Consider the following 17,386-nt stretch of genomic DNA (forward strand, 5'->3'; position numbering starts at 1 on the left):
CAGGAAAAAATGCACCGACTCCGACTCCTAATGAATTTGTAACTGTAATTAAAATAGAAAATATGATAAAATGTTCTATTTCTCAGATAATAGTCATTAAAAATAATGTATATATACAGTAATAGCTGTGCTTAGTCCACAAAAATGAAATAAACCAATCAAAATTAGTTACTTGTGCTGCTTCAATAAAGCAGTCCCCGTATTTTTGAAGTCAGATATACATATCTGATTGTGACTGTACAGTATATATGATGTGTACACAGGAATCTCTTATATATACTAAATAACATCTATGCTGTAAGAATAAAGGCTGATGTGTAGCCGTGTCACTAATAGAGATGGTCAACGAGATGGAAATAATTCTGCATTGATGCGGATTTATGCAAATGTATGCACTCCCTTTGCTGATGAAATCAAATAATTTGATATGTTGTTAAAATTTGGTTTGGTGACTACAAATTAAAGGGTAACTGAGACGGATGAAAAGTAAATTTTTATACATACCTGGGGCTTCCTCCAGCCCCCTTCAGGCTAATCAATCCCTCGCTGTCCTCCACCACCCGGATCTTCTGCTATGAGTCCTGGTAATTCAGCCAGTCAGCGCTGTCCGGCCGCATGCCGCTCCCACAGCCAGGAACATTCTGCACCTGCGCAATAGTGCTGCACAGGTGTAGTATGCTCCTGGTGGCGGAGTGTTTGCATGCGCACTACGCCCGACTGGCTCAAGTACCTGGACTCATAGCAGAAGATCCAGGTGGTGGAGGAGGACAACGAGGGACTGATTATCCTGAAGGCGGCTGGAGGAAGCCCCAGGTATGTATAAAACTTTAATTTCATCTGTCTCAGGTTTACTTTGGTACACAGTAGTACTATACTCTACATATGCACTCCCCACAGAGCTGCAGGGAATCCACTGAGAATGCTGTGCACATTCAACACAGAGGTGTTGTCTGTTTACAATCTCCTCATTCCCCTGCAGAGTACCTGCACATCATTCTTACATGTACCCACACTTACATTGCCTAGGGCCTGATAGATGTTCTTTGTTCCGGTTTGTACCTTTTACAAGTACTCTTACCAAGGACTAGTTTTAGTCTAAAGGGAATAAATATAGTAGTCTACATATCCTTCTCACTTCAGTTGTCTTGTAAAATTCCTAAGCGTTGGCAGTTAAGAGACGAATTTCATGTTACATACTTTTAATCAACAAAATTGTAATATGCAAATTAGAGGAGTCGGAGTCGAGGAGTCGGAGTCTGTGGAATCCTAAACTGAGGAGTCGGAGTCGGTGGATTTTTGGACCGACTCCACAGCCCTGGTGTTGGGCGGAACGTATACTGTACAAACGGTCTGGTATGCGAACAGATCCAATGTTAACCAAAGGATCCGTTCACATCCATCCGCTTGTTCAGATCCGTTGTCCGTTCCACTCAGCAGACAAAAAAACGCTGCAGGACCTATTCTTCCAAACCGTTGTGCCCAGCGGAACAGAAACTGAAGATTTTGCCAGGGCTGTGGAGTCGGTCCAAAAATCCACCGACTCCGACTCCTCAGTTTAGGATTCCACCGACTCCGACTCCTCGACTCCGACTCCTCTAATTTGCATATTACAATTTTGTTGATTAAAAGTATGTAACATGAAATTCGTCTCTTAACTGCCAACGCTTAGGAATTTTACAAGACAACTGAAGTGAGAAGGAAATGTAGACTACTATATTTATTCCCTTTAGACTAAAACTAGTCCTTGGTAAGAGTACTTGTAAAAGGTACAAACCGGAACAAAGAACATCTATCAGGCCCTAGGCAATGTAAGTGTGGGTACATGTAAGAATGATGTGCAGGTACTCTGCAGGGGAATGAGGAGATTGTAAACAGACAACACCTCTGTGTTCAATGTGCACAGCATTCTCAGTGGATTCCCTGCAGCTCTGTGGGGAGTGCATATGTAGAGTATAGTACTACTGTGTAACAAAGTAAACCTAAGACAGATTAAATTAAAGTTTTATACATACCTGGTGCTTCCTCCAGCTGCCTTCAGGATAATCAGTCCCTCGTTGTCCTCCTCCTCCACCACCTGGATCTTCTGCTATGAGTCCAGGTACTTGAGCCAGTCGGGCGTAGTGCGCATGCACACACTCCGCCGGCAGGAGCATACTACACCTGTGCAGCCCTATTGCACAGGTGCAGAATGTTCCTGGCTGTGGGAGCGGCATGCGGCCGGACAGCGCTGACTGGCTGAATTACCAGGACTCATAGCAGAAGATCTGGGTGGTGGAGGACAGCGAGGGACTGATTAGACTGAAGGGGGCTGGAGGAAGCCCCAGGTATGTATAAAAATTTACTTTTCATCCGTCTCAGTTACCCTTTAATTTGTAGTCACCAAACCAAATTTTAATAACATATCAAATTATTTTATTTCATCAGCAAAGGGAGTGCATACATTTGCATAAATCAGCATCAATGCAGAATTATTTCCATCTCGTTGACCATCTCTATTAGTGACATAGCTACACATCAGGCTTTATTCTTACAGCATAGATGTTATTTAGTATATATAAGAGATTCCTGTGTACACATCATATATACAGTCACAATCAGATATGTATATCTGACCTTAAAAATACGAGGACTGCTTTATTGAAGCAGCACAAGTAACTAATTTTGATTGGTTTATTTCATTTTTGTGGACTAAGCACAGCTATTACGGTATATATAGTGTATATATACATTATTTTTAATGACTATTATCTGAGAAATAGAACATTTTATCATATTTTCTATTTTAATTACAGTTACAAATTCATTAGGAGTCGGAGTCGGTGCATTTTTTCCCGACTCCGACTCCAGGCACCCAAAATTGCCCGACTCCACGACTCCGACTCCACGACTCCGACTCCACAGCCCTGGATTTTGCAGCTGCATAGGAACAAATAGAGAAAACTGACAGTTTACAGCACACTGGCTGTAAAAACTGACATGGCCGGATCCGTACGGCTGGCTCTGCAAAAAACGTTAATGTGAACCGGGCCTAAGGCAAAGTTTCCCCCAAAAGATAGCTAGGCAGATTTGAGGCAATGACACTAGTCCGTTTTGGGTTGGTAACCCTTCATCACACTGTGTTTACAGCTGATGATCCATTTGCCAGCCATCAGTAAGGTGCCGGGTTGTGTCTGGTGGGAACAGATGCCCCAACATTTTTTTAGACTATGTATGTTGTATTCTAAAGATATACCGTATTTGTTGCTTTGTAAAGGCCTGATGAAGGAATACCAACCCGAAATGGGCTAGTGTCGTTGCCTGAAATGTAGTGTTTCATCAAACAAAGCATATTGTGTCTACGATCTGTCAAAATTGAATAATCTTCTATATTCATGTTAAAAAGAATTTTTATTGACAAATACAAACGTTTTTACCTTTTGATAATCTTTTGATACAATAAAGTGTGATTTTGAATTTTTTAAACTCAAGAATTGCCTTGTGGTTTCATCACAGATCCTCCTATACATAAACCCCATATAACAACTAAGCAGTGTGTCCCCCAAATAACAACTAGGCAGCATGTCCCCCAGATAACAACTAGTCAGAGTGTTCTCTGATAACAACTAGTCAGAGTGCCCCCAAATAGCTAGGCACAGTGTCCCCCAAATAACAACTAGGCAAAGATTACCCAATGAAGAATTAGTATACAGTGGTGCATGTAGATAAGACACCGCTTTTACGGAGATGATCAGGCCTCCTTGTCCCCCGCATACTCTGGAGGGCACGCCTGGCCATGACTAAATGGTAGTGATGGGAATTCCGGCTCTTCTCGGAGAATCGGATCTTCTGAATCGGCTCCCATTAAAGAGCCGGCTCTTATGGCTCTGAATCGGCTCTACATTAAATATCATTAGACACTACTCAGAATCGGAGTAAAAGCCCCGCCCCCGTCTCCATGACAACTCCAGACTGCTTTTCTGACTGAAGCAATGCCTCCTGCTACTGCTCTGCTCCACCCCGCATACACTCCTAGTACAAGCTGCAAGAGGACTACATCTCCAAGCATGCCTCAGCGCCCTTTATTACAGAGCAAAGCAGAGCTCTGTGGGACGGCTGAGGCATCGGCTCTTTTAAAACTGAGAACCGGCTCTTGTCGTTCGCAGCAAAGAGCCGGCTCGTTCGCAAACGACCCATCACTACTAAATGGACAGTAGGGGTGCAGCAATACATATCAGTCCGCTGGGCCACTTGTACCCATCTGTGGAGCTGTACCCCAATGTCACAGCTCATCATGTAATAAAAGCTATAGAGGGGACCCCAGTCATACACACATAATGGTTCTGACTGTACCTCGATGTCACAGCTCATGATGTAATAGAAGCTATGGAGGGAACCCCAGTTATAAAATGTTTCTGGTTGTAAAAGCTTTATATAACCCAACATACAGCCATTGCTGTGATGCATGGGGTGAAGGCATAGTCAGAATGCTGCAGATTTAAGTATGCCTCAATCCTCCATTACGGCATCATGAGAGGATGTTATTGCTGTCTGCGAGACTGCGAGAGGCTGTTGTATGAACTTTGGAGGGCAAAGTGTTAATATGGTTACGCGTTTTGTATATATGTCCTGCCCCTTTCGCACCTGCCCCAAATCTGTTTATGTAGAGCCGCCGACGGATGAGCACAGCTTTACTCCTACGTGAGTCTCACATTTGAGGCACACAATAACTATAATTACATGAGTTTTCATTGGACACCAGAATGTAGCAATAATAACAAGGATTACAACAATAAAATGCCTCCTAACTTTGTGAACTGGAAAACTGGGTAACTCTTTTGTGTAAAAAAATATTTAGGGACCCCCTCCCTCCCCCCTTAGGAGGACCATGAAGAATTTATAATGAATGGTGTCTTTTTATTGCAATAATCTGCGCAATTCTATACAAGGAGGAAGGCTTCTAGCAGTAGAAAAATACATTCATTTATAGAGACCCCTACATAAGGCCCTAGTGTATAGGCCACTCACACACAGAATATACAGAACAGATCATATCCACAGCTGGTGGTCCTGCCCGTTTGTACAGGCCTTCTGGTCAGAATGTTTTGCTCTGGTTCCTGAAATGTTTGATGAGACGATCCAACCTGACCCTTGGATGGTCCTATTTCATAAACCAATTTCCTCTCTCAGTAAACACCTAAACAAATTGATGAACCAATTTTGCAATGCTGTTAAGGCTCTTCTGGCCAAAACCTGGAGATCAGCCGCACCCTCTAATACTGATCTTATACGCAAAATTCATTCCATTTACCTTCTGGAGAAAATAACTGCTTATCTTAGGGAATCTGGTCCCAGATTCAACCTGGTTTGGGATCCATGGTCGGTGTAGACGTCACTTCATACCCTATAGTTGTCTTCAGGCTTTCATCTAGGTGGGACTGTCATAGCCTCTAGCCGTTCTGGTCCTACTAGATAAGACTATATTATATTTGCTCTTTTAAATGCCCCCCTCCCCCTGTAATGTGTTTCGATGGCACTTATGGAAGTGTTTTTGTACTGATCATACTTTGTTATACATTTTGTACTTTTATATGCATCTTTTCATTGTGATCTTGAGAGATTGCTTTGGAAACCAAAACACACACACACACACACAACTATAAACGCTCACACAGTTATCAGGGCCGGATTTCTAGAAGGCCACAAAGAGCTGGGCCTTGGGTGGCTGCAGCCCAAGAGGCATCTGGACATGTATGAGGGGTTGCTACATATGAAAGAGGAAGCTGAAAATGGTGAGGGACACATGAAAAAGGGAAACTGATGCTCAAGGGAGCTGTTCATTATAGAAAGGGGCTGCTGTACATGGATACACATGGAAGAGCGGGCTGCACATGGATTGGGGGTGCTGCTGCACAAGAAATGGGAGCCACAACATACTTGCCCTAGGGGTACAAAAAGTATAAATCCAGTCTTGAGAGTAATGCATTGTGCATGTTTTGGGCCTCGCCCACCCTGTACTGACGCACATAGATCTGTGTTTGTAGTCACAATGTATATTTATGCTTCCCTACATGACTCTGACTCTCCAGATAAAGAGTATTTCTATCTGAGGAATATCTCTCTGCTGCACAGCACAGGAAGAGGACTCTGGTCTTTTTGGGAGAGAAGGAAGGCAAGCGATGTCAAGAATGGGATATGGCTGAAGTCACAGGGTCATGTGCTTCCAGGAGATAAGATGTATTGCCCCGTATAGGCAGCAGGTCTGTTCACAGTCATGGGGGATGTATTTTTAGACGGAAGCACCTCCACACAATCCTCTGATAAACATAAACACTGGCTGCACTGCCAAGTTACATTCCTTGTGTTCCACCACAGCTGGCTGACTTCCATGCAAAGCTAGTCTGTCACAGGCTGGGAATATCGGCTCATAACTGGGGGTCCTGACATTGGTGGCCACATGCTGCAAAGCATTCAGGCCACAAACGCGGCAGCTGCTTTACCGGACGTTACAGTTAAAGATTTGGCTATTTTGCAAACAGTGCATGACATGAGGCTGAGAGGGGCAGCATCAGAGAAGTGGGAGGAGAGGTAGATGAAACGGGCAGCAGAGCTCAGTAGGGATTGGCAGCAGAGTTCAATAGGGATGGGCAGAGAGGGGCAGCAACAGAGAAGAGGTGGATAAGATGAGTAGCAGAGCTCAGTAGGGATTGGCAGAAAGGGGCAGCATCATAGCAGCGGGAAAAGAGGTGGATGATACAGCAGCAGAGCTCAGTAGAGATTGGCAGCATCAGAAGAGAAGAAGGTGAGGTGAAAAGGGCCAGCACAGGATATGCAGAAGCATTGTAGTAGCAGGGTGGTAGCATTCTGTAAAAGGAAGGAATGGACGTGTGATATATACTTTAGATGAAGATGATACATGTTGAATGTTGTGATATATACTTTAGATGAAGATGATACATATTGTTGAATGCAGTGGGAGTCGGAGCAATTTTGGGTACCTGGAGTCAGAGTTGGATTCAGTGGTTTCATAAACTGAGTCTGATAATTTTTGCACCAAATCCACAGCCCTGCTAAGTATTAGACAAAGGAGTCGGAGTCGAGGAGTCAGAGTAATTTTGGGTACCTGGAGTCGGAGTCGGAGGTTTCGTAAACTGAGGAAGTCGGCGTTGGAGTCAGATGATTTTTGTACAGACTCCACAGCCCTGGTTGAATGAGTGCAGAGTGAAGTATGACTCCCAGGAACTGTGCTTGGTGGGCCCAGGTGCTTTGGGTGTTAAGCAGGGGCGTAGCAATAGACCCTGCAAAGGATGCAGCCGCAGGGGGGTCCAGAAGCGGCAGGGGTCCCCATGGGAGGAGAAGTTTCTTTTCCCTGTCCTGAGAGACTGAAAACTAAGGGCACGGACAGAAAAAAACTTTCTGCTCTCTGCACAATTATTCTAATGACTGTATCTGCTCAGTCACTGATAAGGAATCATACAAAGTTTTGCATTTGTAGACATTTGTAGTCTCTATTCAGTGTTCAGCAGGGTCTTGTGTACAGCGCTGCTCTATCACCATCCCTTCTACCCCTCCCCAAGTGCTGTGTACTGTAGTAATGCTTGAGGAGTTTGGGCATGGAGAGAAAAAGCTTTCTGCTCTCTCAACAATTGTTCTAATGACTGCATCTGCTCTGCCACTGATAACAAATCATACAAAGTTTTGTAGACAGTCTATTCAGTGTTCAGCAGGGTCTTGTGTGCACTGCCCTCAACCTCTCTACCCCTCCCCAAGTGCTGTGTACTGTAGTGATGCTGGAGCTGTCTACAGAGCTAGTTCTGCTCCATCAGAGATGGACAGAGTGAGTGTAATAAGAAGCTGTGGCAGGGAGCACACTCATCTGTTTTCTGTGTGAGTTTTTCTGTATGTGTTTTCTACACACCATGGGCTTGATTCACTAAAGCATGATAACTCAAATATCACACCTTATCAAAGATCACACCTTATGAAAAGATATCACACCTTATGAAAGATATCACACTTTATTAAAGGTAACACGCCTTATCAGAGTAGCATAGCGAGCGCTACAAACTTATGCCTGCTAATTGGCAATGGTACTGGTACTGCCCTGAGCCCCTGCAGGTTTGTAGCGCTCGCTATGCTACTCTGATAAGACGTGTTATCTTTGATAAGGTGTGATATTTGAGTTATCACGGTTTAGTGAATCAAGCCCCATGTGTGTCTGTATGTGTGAAAACATGCACATTTTATCACAGAAGCTAATGTAATTGATACAGAAAATGCTCCCAGTGCTTCACTGCTGTCTGTTTTTATCTGCATGGGGAAAACACATTCAAGTGTGCACTAGCCAAATGAATAACATTAGCTCTCAGTTTACCTGTGTAGAAAGCGAGGGGGAGCGGGGGGCATCCAAAGTTTTGCACGGGAGCCCAGTGATTTCTAGTTAAGACTCTGGTGTTAAGTATAGTAATTGCAGAGAGTGGAACAAAACAAGGTGGTGGAAACAAAGAAGTTCAGTTTTATTTATGTTGGGTTTGAAGAAGCAGAAGGCCGTAATGAGGAACCAGCAGAAAGAAGGCCAGGGACACAGGCCAGTAGGATAGCGAGGACAGGAGGCTTTGAGTGTCATCAGCATAGAAGCGATACCGAAAGCCAAAAGACCATATTAACTGTCCTCGGCCATGGGTGTAGATGGAGAAGACAAGTCCGGGACTGAACCTCGGCAGACAGCAGGCATGGGGCAGTGTGAAATGATAGGAAAGAGGAGGAGATCTGAGAGGAAGCTACTGTCTTGCTGCCTTGAGATGACTAAGTCCAGAGAGGAGAGTGATCAGCTGTATTAAAGGAAGGAGACAGGTGAAGGAGGATGAGTAAAGGTAGGCACTTTATGGTATTCGCAATCGATTAAACAATTGATTCAATTTAAATGTTGACTGTAATGAAAATCTCAAAAAAGCAAGGAAAGTTTATCACTGGTCTGAAGGAAGTCAGCTTGAGGCAACTGCATGTAGGCCTATTCCTAGCCTCAAACCGCAGTTCTCCATACTGACTGTGCCCAGGGCTGACACCAGCACTATCATCACTGCCAGTCATGCAGGCAATCTTTTGGGTGGGATGAGGACATCATTCCAGCTTGTGTAGCAGCAGGAGGCAGCACTTCCAGCTTTACCAGATGATGGATTACACAGTGTCAGTCATTGCACCCAACACCATGAGCACTGAAGTCTCAATAGAGTACTGGGTCTTCATGATAGACAACTGCCATAAGCTTGCCTAGTACCCAATAAAAGTGATGTCCTATGCCCTTACATTGTGCTTTCTGAGCAGGGATTCATGTAGCAGGTTTGGTCACCACAAAGAGGACATGTCTGTATACAAATGACAGAATCAAACCTTTTAAAAAGGATGAGTCATGGAGCAGCAGTCACTTTCTGACTCCCACTACTGACTCCAGAGACTGAAGGTACCCCCTTTCTCCCTTTACAAGTTTTCCTTCTAATCTGTGAAAACATATTAATGTAATATTGATTTAACCAATCACATATACTGTATCCATATTTTGCTATATAAAGTTTCATCACAAATAACCCTTTGTAATTCTACCATTTCTGGCAACTACGCATCGTGTAGCTACTGACGCACCCTGATCTTATTTTCCACCAGGTAGACCACCGCAGCTTACCAACCCCTTCACTTCATGCTTCACCACTTGTTTCTCTAGACCAGCCTTTCTCAACCTTTCTACTCTGGAGGAACCCTGAAAATAACTTTTTGATCTCAAGGAACCCCTGCAAACAATTTTTTTGATCTAGTGGAACCCCTGCATTTGTTTTGCAGGAGGCATGGTCTTAAAAATCTGTGTGGCTGTTTATTTCACTACCCCCTATTGCACTGCTACTCATTATACTGTCTCCTGACTATTATACTTTCCCCACGATGAGGGAAAATGCCAAGAAACCCCTGCAGAGTACTCGAGGAACCCAGGGGTTCCAGGGAACCCTGGTTGAGAAAGCCTGCTCTAGACTGTAAGCTCTTATGGGCAGGGCCGCTCCTCTCACTGTGTCAGGGAATAGCTGTATATTGTCTAGCCTTTCTGTTTATCCTACAACTGGATATACCGGTATGACTGTCAGTATTATCCTTGCTGGGATCATGTGATGTTCACTATACTATGTGTCACACTAATTGGAAAGGGCCACAGATTATAATAATAATAATATATTAACACTAATCATTTCCAGAATACTTATTTCACTTATATAACATTTATTACTCTTGTTGAAGAAGCTCACCATTGCCATTGGCTGGCTTTACATGATAATATGTGCCAAGCTCTGCCAAGCCCAAGCCTATTACAGGGAGTGCAGAATTATTAGGCAAGTTGTATTTTTGAGGGATATTTTTTTTTATTGAACAACAACCATGTTCTTAATGAACCCAAAAAACTCATTAATATCAAAGCTGAATATTTTTGAAAGTAGTGTTTAGTTTTAGCTATTTTAGGGGGATATCTGTGTGTGTAGGTGACTATTACTGTGCATAATTATTAGGCAACTTAACAAAAAACAAATATATACCCATTTTAATTATTTATTTTTTACCAGTGAAACCAATATAACATCTCAACATTCACAAATATACATTTCTGACATTCAAAAACAAAACAAAAACAAATCAGTGACCAATATAGCCACCTTTCTTTGCAAGGACACTCAAAAGCCTGTCATCCATGGATTCTGTCAGTGTTTTGATCTGTTCACCATCAACATTGCGTGCAGCAGCAACCACAGCCTCCCAGACACTGTTCAGAGAGGTGTACTGTTTTCCCTCCTTGTAAATCTCACATTTTATGATGGACCACTGGTTCTCAATGGGGTTCAGATCTGGTGAACAAGGAGGCCATGTCATTAGTTTTTCTTCTTTTATACCCTTTCTTGCCAGCCACGCTGTGGAGTACTTGGACACGTGTGATGGAGAATTGTCCTGCATGAAAATCATGTTTTTCTTGAAGGATGCAGACTTCTTCCTGTACCACTGCTTGAAGAAGGTGTCTTCCAGAAACTGGCAGTAGGACTGGGAGTTGAGCTTGACTCCATCCTCAACCCGAAAAGGCCCCACAAGCTCATTTTTGATGATACCAGCCCAAACCAGTACTCCACCTCCACCTTGCTGGCGTCTGAGTCGGACTGGAGCTCTCTGCCCTTTACCAATCCAGCCACGGGCCCATCCATCTGGCCCATCAAGACTCACTCTCATTTCATCAGTCCATAAAACCTTAGAAAAATGATCTTGAGATATTTCTTGGCCCAGTCTTGACGTTTCAGCTTGTGTGTCTTGTTCAGTGGTGGTCGTCTTTCAGCCTTTCTTACCTTGGCCATATCTCTGAGTATTGCACACCTTGTGCTTTTGGGCACTCCAGTGATGTTGCAGCTCTGAAATATGGCCAAACTGGTGGCAACTGGCAAGTGGCATCTTGGCAGCTGCACGCTTGACTTTTCTCAGTTCATGGGCAGTTATTTTGCGCCTTGGTTTTTCCACACACTTCTTGCGACCCTGTTGACTATTTTGAATGAAACGATTGATTGTTCGATGATCACGCTTCAGAAGCTTGGCAATTTTAAGAGTGCTGCATCCCTCTGCAAGATATCTCACTATTTTTGACTTTTCTGAGCCTGTCAAGTCCTTCTTTTGACCCATTTTGCCAAAGAAAAGGAAGTTGCCTAGTAATTATGCACACCTGATATAGGGTGTTGATGTCATTAGACCACACCCCTTCTCATTACAGAGATGCACATCACCTAATAGGCTTAATTGGTAGTAGGCTTTCGAGCCTATACAGCTTGGAGTAAGACAACATGCATAAAGAGGATGATGTGGTCAAAATACTCATTTGCCTAATAATTCTGCACTCCCTGTAGATGTATAACGACTTGTTAGAACCTATTGCTGCCTCAGGTCACAGCGACATCCACCACTACATCTAACCCTAGTGTTGTGGATGGTGCTGCCCAGGTCTTGTGAGGTCCATTTCCTGGGAACACTCCCACTGACCTGTCTGAACCTATTGCTGCCTCAGGTCACATTGGCTCTACCACTATTCCCAAGCCTGATGTAGTAAATCGTGCTGACCATGGCTAGCAAGGTTCAAGTCCTGATAACACTCCCACCGGCCTGGCTGAACCTATTGCTGCCTCAGGTCACATCAGCTCTACCACTATTCTCAAGCCTGATGTTGTAGACGGTGCTGCCCAGGTCTAGCAAGGCTCATGTTCTGATAACACTCCCACGGCCTGTCTGAACCTATTGCTGCATCAGGTCTCACCGGCTTCCACCACTACTACCAATCCTGAGGTTGTAGACAGTGCTGCCCAGGTCTAGCAAAGTCCATTTCCCAGGAACACTCCCACTGGCCTGTCTAAACCTATTGCTGCCTCAGGTCTTCCACCACTACTACCAAGCCTGCTGTTGTAGATGGTTCTGCCCAGGTCTTGTGAGGTCCATTTCCTACCTATCGCTGCTTGAAATGATATATACTGATGCCTGGTTCTGGGAGTCTTCCTACTGGCACAACAGTCTAGTGATAGTGTTGTCCAGGTCTTGTGGGAACAATTTCCTGGGAACACACCAAAAAGACATTTACACATTTCTGTATTTGCCAGCTGCTGCCACTTGTGTATTTCAAGTTGGGGGACCTTGACTTTTGGGGCACATTTTCAGATAGTGTTACTCATTTTTGAAAATGAAACTGCTACCAGTTCATAAGCAGAAGATCCCAAGAGATGCCAAGTTGTGGATATGATGCTGCTGTAATCATCTACATTTTTTACTGTAGCATGGTGGTGTAATGCTGTACATATTATGTATAGAAAGGCTTGCAGTCAGGGCCAGATTTACCATAAGGCACTGTAGGCACATGCCTACAGGTGCCTGATGGTGGAAAGAAGGCTCACTCCCCTTCCCGACTGCCTCCCTCCCTCCTTCCCTATGCAGAGTTCCAAGCAGAGCATAAATTAGAAGTTACTCACCCAGCTCTCAGCATTCCACTGACAAGATCTCCCTTCAGTTGGGGGCACCACTAGCTACTTAATACTGAGTGTACCTCTGGCTTCCTAATGCTAAGGGACACCTGTAGCTACCTTTGATGGCAAGGGAAGTTAGGGAGAAGTGACAGCTGGGTTCATGGAGGCCGAAGTCTAGGGTGCCAGAACATCTTTGCCTATAGACTCCTGTGATGTAAATCCGGGACTGCAGCAGCCAAGACAGACCTCTTTAGAATACATTTCTATAAAAAAAGAAATAATAGTAAAAATCTACTGAAAAGAAGCTTGGAAGCAGTTATCATATGATGTGGGACCTCACAAGTCCTGCCACACATGTAAACACTATCATACAGGGCTGTGGAGTCAGTACAAAAATCCTCAGACTCCTCAGTTTATGAAACCACAGACTCCAGGTACCCAAAATTGCTCCGACTCCTCAGTCTAATTTTTACAAAGGCTATGGATTTGGTTCTAAAATCATCCAACTCTGACTCCTCAGTTTATTGAAACCACCAACTCTGACTCCAGGAACCCAAAATTGCTATGACTCCGACTCCACAGCCCTGCTATCATATGCTATCAAATTATGTTTTTTTGTTAATTAAATGCTAGGTATCATATCAAACTAAATGAAATGTTAAACAGAAGGATTTCTCAGTCAACTTCCTATATTTATGGATTGGAAATTGTTTGGTCTTTCTTCATCAGACCATAGCATTTACTAGTGTCTCCTGAAGTATGAAGTAATTCTGCTGGGATCTGTGACTGGGCGGGGCATAGCCTGGCTGTTAATATGAGGCATGGCTAACGCTTGATCTGCTCATTTCCCCTGAAACATTGGTAATTCTGCTGGGATCTGTGTCTGGGCGGGGCATAGCCTGACTGAGAATATGTGGCATGGCTAATGCTTGGTCTGCTAGTTTCTCCTGAAATATGACGTTATACTGAAGGACGGCTGACTGGATCATCTGGAGAGTTGCCAATGCTTTTTTCTGCCCAATTTCAGAAATATGAAGCAACTAAATGAACAGCATGTTGGGTGTGGCATTAAATATAAGTTTCCTCTAAAAAGTATCATGCAAAGTCACTGCTGGCCGTACATGTTGGCGAGCCTCGCTGTAAATATGGTGTCCTGCCAGTGTTTTTTCTGCTGAAGTCTTCTGATTTATGGAGTAGCTGAATTGTGTTCTTGCCACAGTACCGGACTGATACACTAAGCTAAGGGAAGATAGGCAGCACCACTACTACTGCTGAAATAACCACTACTACTGCTGAAATAACCACTACTACTGCTGAAAGCGCAGGGCGCGTTACTTAAACTTACCTGGGGCTTCTACTAGCCCCCTGCAGCCACCCTGTGCCCGTGATGTCGCTAATTGTCCCTCCAGTCCCCTGCAGCGACCTTCTTCCGGCCGGCCAACTGTGCATGGCATCGTCGGGAGTGTTCTGCGCAGTAGAGATTTTTTCGTACTGTGCATGCACCGAGTGCTCCCAAGCATGATCAGGACGCGCGTTGAAAGGGGCCACACTTCAAAAAGAAACTAGGGAGCAGCAGGGAAGCGGAGGATCGTTCAGTGACGGAGCGGGGACAGGGCAGCTGCAGGGGGCTGGTAGAAGCCCCTGGTAAGTTAGGTTCACTTTAAGTGAACCTTGAGGTTCAATTTAAGTGTAATGCGTGCTGCTCTAGCTTGGCTTGCCTTACTTAGATAGTGGGGGTCATGCTAATTAAGCAACGCTCTCTGTGCTGTCAGTAACAGTAGGTTTCCATGCACTGCCATCTTACCGTGGGTTAGTGAATCATGGTCAATAAGTCTATAAAGGATACACAAATTATTAGCAGACTAGATACACCTCACCAGCCCAAACTCACTGACTCCACATAACAGGTCCTTCCTATAATTGTTACGAGTGGTAGCCACCAAAGGGTATCTTAAGCCTAAAGAAAAAAAAAAGCAGTTTAAAGTATCTGGGGCTTCTTGCATCCCCCGCGGCAGCCATCCTGTGCCGAATCCGTCACTCCGCAATCCTCTTATCAGCTGTATCAATCTTAGATCAGCTGAATGCACAGCCGCCGAATGCACGTGCCTCCTCATCACGCTCCCATGCATTGCAGCATACTGCACACGCGCAGCATGCTCCTGGCTATGAGAGCGCGATCAGGATGCGTGCAGTCTGGGGCTGCGCACGCACAGCAGCCTGCATCTAACCAGCATTGAGGGGGTCGCTGCTGCTGATTGGAGGATCGCGGAGTGACGGTGCGGGCACAGGATGAATGTAGGGGCAGCAAGAAGACCCAGTTAAGTTGCTTTTTATAGGCTTAAGATTCCCTTTAATACTTTTTGGGTACAGCCAGGGTCTTTAAAAGTAAGAATATTGTCCTGGGAATCCAAACGAGCTGCAAGAATCAGAATTAGAGCTTAATTAGCACATTAACAGTACCTGCTACATCATCATGCTATGAAGACCTGGCTGTGATGATAGGGTCCCTGCCAAAATATCTCTTTAACAATTACCAAGTATAAAAAGAGTTATTGTCCTGCACTTTTCAACTCAAAATGAATCCTATAACGCAGCAGAATAAAATTCTAATTACATAATTAATTTCCTGCTATAAATATGGGGTCTTGCTATATGGGATACTGCTATAAATATGGGGTTCTGCTATAAATATGGGGTACTGCAATAAATATAGGATTCTGCTATAAATATGGGGTCCTGCTATTAATATGGGATGCTGCTATAAATATGGGTACCAGTGATTCTTCAATGTTCTTGTAATGTCAAACGGTCCAATATCTAGGGAACTTTCCATGCAAAAAATGGGACTAATGAAAGACAAAAATGGGAGGGATCTGACAGCAGCAGCAGCAGGTGGCAAGAATATACAGAGCACCAATACATGAAGGACATAGACAGTACTTACACTTGGAATATGTACACTGAACAAGAACCAAGCATCCTAATCAGGGTCAGGCCGAGGCAGAGATGGGAGAGGCTCCAGCCTCAGGGTGCAGTGTAGGAGGGGGTGCAAAACTCACTTAGCTATCATGTTTGAAGCAAAGAGAAATAAGAGAAGGGGATACATGGCAGTAACTGCAATCCAGATAACTAGAGATTAGGGTGTTGGGCGGGTTGTGGGCCCTGGGGCGAATCTTATTCTAATAGCAATCAGTGTGTGATGGCTTGGGTGGGAGGGATGGTGGGGCGCACTTTGATGTCTTGGGTGCTGGAGGACCTTGTCCCGGCTCTGATGTCAATGAGTGAAGTCAAATGGGCATTAGAAGGTCTTGCTGATAACCAAGTGATGAAATTCCAATGGAACTTCTGAAAAGCTTGCATGGATTCTGTTGGCATTTTCAATCAAATATGAAACCATGGTTACCATGCACAATCAAACCTGGGATTCGAACCAGGGACCCAGCGCTGCAGGACGAGAGCGCTAACCACTACGTCACCGTGCTGCCCACTGCTACACCTTCAAATGTTGGCAATATGGTCCCTCTTCTAAAACCAGCTTGCATATCTGGCAGTTCTAGTTCCGTATATTGCTGCAGTCTGGCTTGTAGAATTTTGAGAACTACCTTGCTAGATAAGAGCAATTGTACGATAATTTGAGCACTCTTTGGCAATGCCCTTTAGGGTTGCCGCGGTATACCGGTATGACGGTATACCGCGGCAACCCTAAAGGGCATTGCCAAAGAGTGCTCAAATTATCGTACAATTGCTTTTATCTAGCAAGGTAGTTCTCAAAATTCTACAAGCCAGACTGCAGCAATATACGGAACTAGAACTGCCAGATATGCAAGCTGGTTTTAGAAGAGGGACCATATTGCCAACATTTGAAGGTGTAGCAGTGGGCAGCACGGTGACGTAGTGGTTAGCGCTCTCGTCCTGCAGCGCTGGGTCCCTGGTTCGAATCCCAGCCAAGTTAACATCTGCAAGGAGTTTGTATATTCTCCCTGTAATGCCTGAGGGTTATACTTTCTGACCACCCAGAGCAACAAGGCTAGTAGCTGAATAATGGAAGAGGCTACACAGGTTGCCAAGAGCAACTGCAGCTCAGGGCTTCCAATATCGCTACAAATGCGATGTTGCGCTGCCTATGGTCTGAGTAACCAGACAAAGAACGAACAGACAGAATGCTTGCAAGGCTAAGCGCTGCCCTAGTGATAGTAAGCATTCAGACAGGTACAAGACAGGACTATAGATTGGAGCGTAACTAGTAGCAACTGCAGCTCACAGTCACGTCCACAGAAGCAGAGCAAGCAGGTTAACAACCAGTCACCAGCAAGCATCCACACAGGCAAGACTACAGGAAAGAACGTAACTAATAGCAACCGCAGCCTATAGTTATGTTCCCAGAAACTACAGTA

General features: G+C 44.5%; 2 protein-coding genes and 1 long non-coding RNA gene across 5 annotated transcripts in view; 1 reads left to right on the forward strand and 2 right to left on the reverse strand.

Moving 5' to 3' along the window:
• Positions 1–17,386, reverse strand: part of PHC2 (polyhomeotic homolog 2) — a 317,874-nt gene that overhangs the window by 208,607 nt on the left and 91,881 nt on the right. The gene's annotated exons all lie outside the window — the stretch shown is intronic.
• SLC2A1 (solute carrier family 2 member 1) overlaps positions 1–17,386 on the forward strand; it is a 171,997-nt gene that overhangs the window by 89,846 nt on the left and 64,765 nt on the right. The gene's annotated exons all lie outside the window — the stretch shown is intronic.
• LOC137521832 (uncharacterized) overlaps positions 1–17,386 on the reverse strand; it is a 59,109-nt gene that overhangs the window by 20,470 nt on the left and 21,253 nt on the right. The window contains exon 2 of the long non-coding RNA XR_011022219.1: positions 12,999–13,255. This is a non-coding gene — a long non-coding RNA (uncharacterized lncRNA). The remainder of the gene's footprint in view (positions 1–12,998; positions 13,256–17,386) is intronic.

Source organism: Hyperolius riggenbachi, chromosome 6 (assembly GCF_040937935.1).
Source record: "Hyperolius riggenbachi isolate aHypRig1 chromosome 6, aHypRig1.pri, whole genome shotgun sequence".
In the NCBI taxonomy this organism is placed as follows: domain Eukaryota; kingdom Metazoa; phylum Chordata; class Amphibia; order Anura; family Hyperoliidae; genus Hyperolius; species Hyperolius riggenbachi.